The 7718-nt window shown below is 44.8% G+C and overlaps 1 long non-coding RNA gene across 1 annotated transcript; it reads left to right on the top strand.

Annotated features, from left to right (window-relative positions):
- Positions 1-402: 402 nt before the first annotated feature.
- LOC136551219 (uncharacterized) lies at positions 403-1436 on the top strand. Its single transcript, XR_010782495.1, has 3 exons — positions 403-532; positions 639-727; positions 1364-1436. It is a non-coding gene; the product is annotated as an uncharacterized lncRNA (long non-coding RNA).
- The last annotated feature ends 6282 nt before the right edge of the window (positions 1437-7718 follow it).

Genomic DNA, 7718 nt, shown 5'->3' with positions numbered 1-7718 from the left:
TTCCTCGCCGTCGTCGGCGGCGGCGACGAAACTCGGCGCCAGGATCTGGCGGTACCTCACCCTCTTCCTCTCCTACCCCGACGCGGGCCGCCCCCAGAGCGGCGGCAGGCGTCCTCTTCTTCTCCTCCCCCGACGCTGGCGGCTCTGGAGCGGCGACGGGCGAGCCAGCCACGTCAGGCCCCTGCGCGGGCAGTGCACCGCCGTGGGTGGCCCCTGGAGCGACGGCCCCCAGCACGGTTGCCCCCTGTGCCACACCTGGGCAGGCGTGCGCCACCCACGCGGCAGGGCCATCGCCGACAGTACACCCGACTTGGATTCGCGTCCGTGGGCCTGCATCCTGTGTTTTCCTTCCTTCTCCTTTCTTCATCCAGCTTTTGCCTTACCTGTGTCATTGCGCGTGGTTTCGTAAATGGACATGCCTAGGATTTGCACAGTACCTGGGCTTCCTCATCTTATGGTTTCGTCTCTCCTCTATGCTATACTCACGACGACAGCTGCGCCGGTGCTGATGCTCCTTGGCTCTGAAGCCCAGGTGAGTTCCCACGTCCTCCTCTTCTCTTGCTCCTCATTAGGGGTTGCAGCCCATCCCCTCTCCAGCAGACGAACGGAATTGGAATGTCAAATTGTGTTGGTTTCAGAAAGGGGACACAGAGGATAAGCAAGATTGCTTTGCTGGGGATTCTTGTTGATCTGGGGGGACAACTCCATCTGCCTTCCTCACCTTTGGGTAAGAAACCTGTGCTATGGTTTGTTGCGCTGTATGCTAGATTTCCACTGCCTGTAGTTTAAGTGTTCGATTAAATGCCTATTCAAGTTGTGATCCCGACAGCCTCCACAGCCCTACTTCAAACGAATCAAATATGAGCAACAACATTATCCTAAAATGCTGAAAGGCATGTCTTGGAAAATTAATTTATAGGTGTTTCTTGTTGATGACTGATATCTGGCATCCACTAAAAGTGAAAAGTTTATTGAAAAGTAATTACTTCCGACATTCACAATCAAGAAATAGTTGTATTATTATTATTTTTATTACTCTTGGATTTCTAAGTCTCCAATCTCGATTCATATTCACAGCTGATCTCTCCCAAACTAGTGTCACATGGACACTCACTCATTTCTACTAAAAGGGTGCCATTGCTAATTTGAGCACGAAACTCACCAAACACATAATATGAATACTTTATCTATTTTGTTTCTTCTTCCAGGCTTCATGTTTATAAAGGTCCAATTGTTTTATCATGAAAAATTTTCTATTGAGATAGCTTTCTGGCTTCTCAACATGTTTTGGTGTTCACAGCCTATATCTGCACTTATCTTTCGTTGCCTCCATATCAATGCTTAATTGCTGGCTTCTATGAAGGTATCTAATACTGAATATGATGAGCCCAAAGGAAGAATAGCAATTGGACGACTGCATGCAGGAGAACTTCAGCGTGGCAAGGAGGTCAAGGTATAGATTTGCTCTGCTTGTGCATGTTTTGGCATAATAATGTGAACATGAACATTCCAGTTAGAAAGTTATATAAAACGTGGTAGTATCACAGGCAGGCTCAACCAAAGGAGAGATTGAAATTCCTGTTGAGTGAAAATAACCATTTACAGTGAGGTGTTATATGGTTCTTTACTACATATATGTTGGATAAAGTATTACTGAGTCGATGCCACAATGCTGGTAAATTTCATTTCCAATATAATAAAATGTATAGCAGTTTTTATGAGTACCTGAGTTTTGCCTTCTCTATTTGAGATTGGCGCCTTATGATTCATCTCAAATTTCTTGAGGAAGTCTGTGAGTAAAGCAAATCATATATAAGATAAAAGGAACTTGGATTAATTGAGGCCTGAGCAGCCTCCACATCTCTTTAGCTTACATGTTAGGCCTTGAAAGCTTAGCCCCTTGGATATGATTTCAGCACAAACTATGTCAGGATTCTTATGAGTTGCTTTGATCTATTAGTACAGGATAAGTGCTCAGTGAGTTGTGTCCTGTTTATTTCTCTACCCATAATTAATTCTTCAAAATCCTACTTGCAATAAAACTAATGATAGTTCAGTAATGGAACACAATGTGATGAGCTGGATTTGGTTTGATTCTGTAGGTTTATTTAGTATCCATAATTAGAGAATATAAAATCGCTGACAATTAAAATGAACTCTTATTCCTAAAGTGCTCACTAAAATTAATTGTGATACCTCTCTGATTAAGCTTATTATGGTACCTGACTTCCTGAATTTTTGAGTCATTTTGTTTTTGTCAGGTGGTTTTGACTCCAATAGTGGTCTGACATGCATCATTTTCCCTTCTCTCGCAAACACTCTTTATCATGTCCCTGTGCAACAATCAGCTCTTGTATCTTATTGAAAAGGAGTTAATCTGGATATTTGGTCACATTCCTGGTTTTTTGCTACCCTTCCATCTGTGATTGCCAAATTCCATGCTGCCAAGGACAAGTATCTATCACCACCAACCCCAGTCTCACCGTACTCACAAATGGAGGTTAGTACCTTCAGTTTGAATCTGTGACCCTTTGACTTCGAGCTTGAATGACCTGTCTTATGCGCCCTTAATTATTCATCTCACTTTCTTATTGGTTCAGTAATTGTACCAGGTACAGGAGAAACAGTGGAATTCCTCCTTTACATTTGTCTGGAACTCTATAGTGTGGCTTGTGCTTCTAAACTTCTTCATTAAGATAATCACGTCAACAGCACAGGATTATCTTAAAAGGCAGCAGGATATAAAGATGGAACTTATTTCCGATTCCCTGCTCCTGGACCATTCTAAAACTAACTAGTGGCGCAGCTAGTGTTGTTTATTCAGCTGCTAGCTACAAAGATTCTCCTCTGTAGCCTGAACTCCTAGCTAAGCCCCTGCAGATGATTTCAAGTTCCAACAATTAGTATTAGTAGTTATTTGTCTGTACAGTGAACAAAATCATGGGCTTGGTTAACTTGTCAGGTGATGGATGCGACCTTTTGTCATTGTGCCTGTACTGGCAGTTCCTTGCGGAGGAGTCATTCTGTTTATTTTTCGGACATCTACACGGATAAACAGTAGGGATTGTTTATGGACCACGGTTGGCTTTGCCGAGATGTATCCCTCATACCTATTCCTCTTTATTTTGGGGACTTGAAATGCAATAGAAACCTGGGAGGATTCAACAATGATACATCGTTGTGTCAAGTTTACTGTGTTCATTTGTTTTGCCATTAGCGGCAGCAGGAGAAGGCTTCTTTGTTCTTGAGATGAAACGTGTCTGCTTCAAATTTCGAAATGGGTTGATTGAGATTGCTAAGGTCTAGTCTGTATTTTGGATTGTTTGATTGACGGTGCTACCAAGGCAATCTCATTTCAAGATGGAGTCAGAGGTACACTTGATGCAGAAGCCAGTACATGACACTTCCTCAATAGTTTGCTTGAGTTCCTAGGGAGTTGCTTGCATTCAAATATGATAGTGTGACGTAGAAAATCACATTTAATTTGCGAAATTTCAGTAACGGTAAATTTCTGTTGGATCTACCTACTAAACACCAGTGGCATCATCGGTGTTACTTCCTGATTGTACTGTACCGTTATGAAAAAAATGCCATTCATTTTAAGTCATTTTTCCCCAGCAGTATATAACTGTATTGTGCATGTACATTACAATTTCAACTAATGTTGCCCTCATGTATTTTTTTAGAGTTTTAGGCCTTTGCCCGTCTTAGCATTAAACAAAGACAATAGCATTCAATTACATCATTCAGGTGGATCTACCCTCATGTATTCTATTTGGTTGGTATTTTCAGATTTGTTGCTGCCTAATATTTGGCTTTAATTTCTAACCCTACCTTGGTGAGTAATTATTCTATATAGTGCATAGCCCTGTATTGGATTGAATAGAAGTGTTGGCTTTGCTACTGCATTACTCTTTCTTTTCTTTTTAATGAAATGATACGTAGATCTCCTACGTGTTCGAGAAAGAAATATATGCTCCACCGTAAAAATTGGAAGTTGTATAAATTTAAGTGTAAGTTTGGAAGGTGTATAAGCTCTCTGTGGTCCTAACTGAACATATAACTTTGGTCTATCCAAATGAGTTCATAATTTAGATCTTCTCACTATCTGACAAAGAGTACGTAAATAAGCATCACACAAACCATTGAATAATTGGCAGACTCAGGTGGGTTACCGAAACCTTTTTTTATTTGCCTTTTTACTATTTAGCTTGGATAAAAATTGTTACAAAAAGGTTAATATAGATAAGTGATAGGCATGACTAAGTTTGCGACGGCCAATAGGGCATCATCTCCGATGTTAGCTTCCTCGGCTCGGCGGAGGCACTTCCTCAGCTCCAAGGCCTGCTGGTCATACTGCTCATCCAGAGCAATCAAATATGTGGCCAGATGTACCACAGTTGGGTTGTCTTCTTGCGCGTCCCGCCCTTGCAAAGCCTCCATGCGAGCCCTCCATACCCGTCGATTCTTTTCCAAAGGTGGAAAGAACTTCATGGGGGTACGAGCAATTGGCTCTTCATAGATCTGGCAAAGATGCCGCAAGGCTTTGCGGGCCACAACTTGGTAGGTGTCGACAAAGTGAAACCCTGTTGCGGTCACATTCCAGGCTTTAGTGATATCAAGGAACTCCTCACTCTTCCCAATGTAGATGGTGACCTCACATCGCTCAGTACCATGCTTCTCATACTCACGACCCTCATACTTGGGGCGATCCTTGACTTCGAGTTTTTGCAAGGTGGCATACAGGATTTTGGAAAAACCCTCAGTGTTTAGGCAATAGCTGTTAACCCAGGCTCCTACCATCCTTGGTGGATGATGGTTACAAGGAAGGATCAAGTGAGAAGCTTGCTCGGGAGAAAGGCTAGGTGAGCTGAGACTCACCGAGTGGTGGTACCAAGTGGCTAGGATAGGCCTTTTGTAATGGAGGAGCGGTCATTGGGCCTGGCACAGTCCACCGTTTAGTCTGGCGTAGAGAACAATAAAAGGAAAGCGGCTGGATTTTTACGTGCACGAGACGAGCAGTGTCCGAGGCCATTCCCTAAGCTATCCAGAAATTCACTCAGCAAATTTAAAAGCGCTTGACATCTTCACCTACGTAGGGTGGGTCGAAAGCAGGTGGACACATTTAATGCCTCCCCTCCATGCTACCTTCAGATAAAAACAAGTCGGGCAGGTGGACACATTTAATGCCTCTCCTCCTTACCATCAGATAAAAATGATTCATCGACCATGCAGGAACATTTGTACTTATACATGCATCCATGCATCTAAGACACGTCTTGGTTTGTGTGCACGTTGCTCCTGAGGTGGTCGGTGGTTGGGGTTGGTCGCCAGCAAGGAGAGAACAATGTGCCAAAAAGCTGAGAACGGTTTCCCTATATATTGGCAATAGTGAAAGGACATATAGGACATGCATTCATGCATATCCTGTTTGTGCATTATAGTGCCACATTGCTAGCAGATACGCCATCCATAGGTGTCACGCGTGTCGTATTGTGCATGACCTACTCGTTCCTATTCCAGAGTTAGGTATGCACTGTGGCTTCGTCCTCTGCGTTCACCCGTGGTTCACGTCTATAGTGACCCATGTCTCCTCATACCCCTTTTCTATGATCTTGTCGGACCCTTGCCCTACAGTCATACTACTTAGTAATGGCACCGCACGTCGCTCGCCTCGAACGCGCGGAATTTGGTCGATTCATTCATAGTGATCCCACACAAGAACCCTAGTGAACCGTGTTAGGACCATAGACCGCTTCGCCTTTATAAGCAGAGCCTGGCTTAGCCATTGGTAACACCACTCGGTGCACTTTAGCTCGCTTAGCTTTTCCTTTGAGCTAGCTTTTCGCTCAGCCTTCCTCACAACCACCACCAGAAATGGCAAGAGCCTGGGTTAGTAGTTACTGCCTGAATGTTGAGGGTTTTCCCAGAATCCTACATGCCACCCTGCAAAAGCTCAGAGTCAAAGATCGTCCTGAGTATGAGGGCCATGAGTATGAGGAGCAAGGCACCAAATAGTGTGAGTTTACCGTCTACATCGGGAAGAGTGAGGAGTTCCCCAACCTCACTAGAGCCTAGAGTGTGACCGTAACCGGGTTTAGCTTTATCGACACCTACCAGGTTGTGGCCCGCAAATCCTTGTGGTACCTCTGCCAGATCTATGAGGAGCCCATTGCTGGTACCCCCATGCGGTTCTTTCCACCTTTGGATAGAAATTGGAGGGCATGGAGGGCTCGCATGGAGGCTTTGCAAGGGCAGGATGCGCAAGAGGATAGTCCTACCATGGTGCATTTGACCGCGTACCTTCTTTCCCTAGATGAGCAGTATGACCGGCAAGCCTTGGAACTAAGGATCTACCTTCGGTGGGCGGAGGAAGCTGAGATCTTCACCCGAATCCTCCAGGTGCAGCTCGTCGAGGCGCATGCTAGTGCTGCAGCTACTGAGAGCCGGGAGACTGCCATGTCCAAAGCTCTGAAGGAGGCTAAAGATTGGCATGTCCATCAGCTGCGGGAGGCCTATCTTGTCACCAGGGCCAAGCAGAGGACGTTGGCTACTGAAAGGCAGGATGCCCCAATCTTGGAAGGGATTCCTGTCCACCTAACTGAAAGAAGGAGGACTAGTGTTGCAGTGCCGCCAGCACCTCCACCTTCAGAAGTGTCAGAAGTAGAGCCCTTGATTCCTCTCACTCAACCATCGCCAAGAGAAGATGTAGATCCATAGCTAGGGCGGTTGAAGAATCCGCCAAGCCCAGGAATGAAGATGCGTAGTTCCAAGTAGATTAGTTGCCTTGAGATGCTATACCCATAGTAGTAGTGCTGTTCTTCGCTGTCTTCCGGTATTGTACTCTTGCCATTGTTTTCGTCCGTACTGTTGAGATCGTCCGTCATAGGGAAGGTGAATGCTGTGTCATGAATGGGAGACTAGATGCCTATATGATGTACCCGTATAAGACCGTTTGAATATGCATTTGGTTTATTTCCCTGTGTTTATTGTGTCCATCTACTTAATTCCCGTTAAACATGCTTGGAGTTTTCAAGGGCGATGGTAAGTGGGTTACAAGAGAAGTTGCCATCCGGATATCAGCAAACCAGTCGTGATTGTATAATATAGGATGCTATATCAATTAATTATGGATGTCCCAGTAGAACACTTGAATCTCTTTAAATCAAATCCACCGCTGGATTTGAATTTATTGTCCCTTGTTGTGAAGGGAACCCTTGTTGTTTGATTCTTCCCTTGCAATACTCCCCTCATTCTATGGTCTATGACCCCACCGTCTTCAGGCCATGAAGTTGGTAGTAGTTGCCTGGTTAATAGCTTATGGTGTCATGACGAAACCGAGGGCTCTCTGTGGAACAGCTGCCACATGGTGACGCTGCTGGCCACGCGCTGGTATCGAGGTTGTTGACCAAGTACCTTTACCAAGTTACACCGCCATACCACTTTTGATACAAATATTCGGGTGTTTGAACGAGAAATCCACAATGGGGTGATGAAATAATATTCTCTCAAAGTAAATAAGAGGAGGTGGTTTCGGAGGGAGCATGTATGTTGCGATCTCACATCATACAAAGTTTGGTGCATATTGTGGACAAGGAAGGGAAGGAAAGAAGAACACATGGGAAAAGTTAGCCTTGGGTAGTAGGGAATGCTTAGAAAAGCCTAAGTGGATGTCAAGTCCCAGGCACTGTGCCCAGCTTGACCATGCTACGCACGCC

Source organism: Miscanthus floridulus, chromosome 4, assembly GCF_019320115.1.
Source record: "Miscanthus floridulus cultivar M001 chromosome 4, ASM1932011v1, whole genome shotgun sequence".
In the NCBI taxonomy this organism is placed as follows: Eukaryota; Viridiplantae; Streptophyta; class Magnoliopsida; order Poales; family Poaceae; genus Miscanthus; species Miscanthus floridulus.
This window is presented reverse-complemented; position numbering and strand designations above follow the sequence as displayed.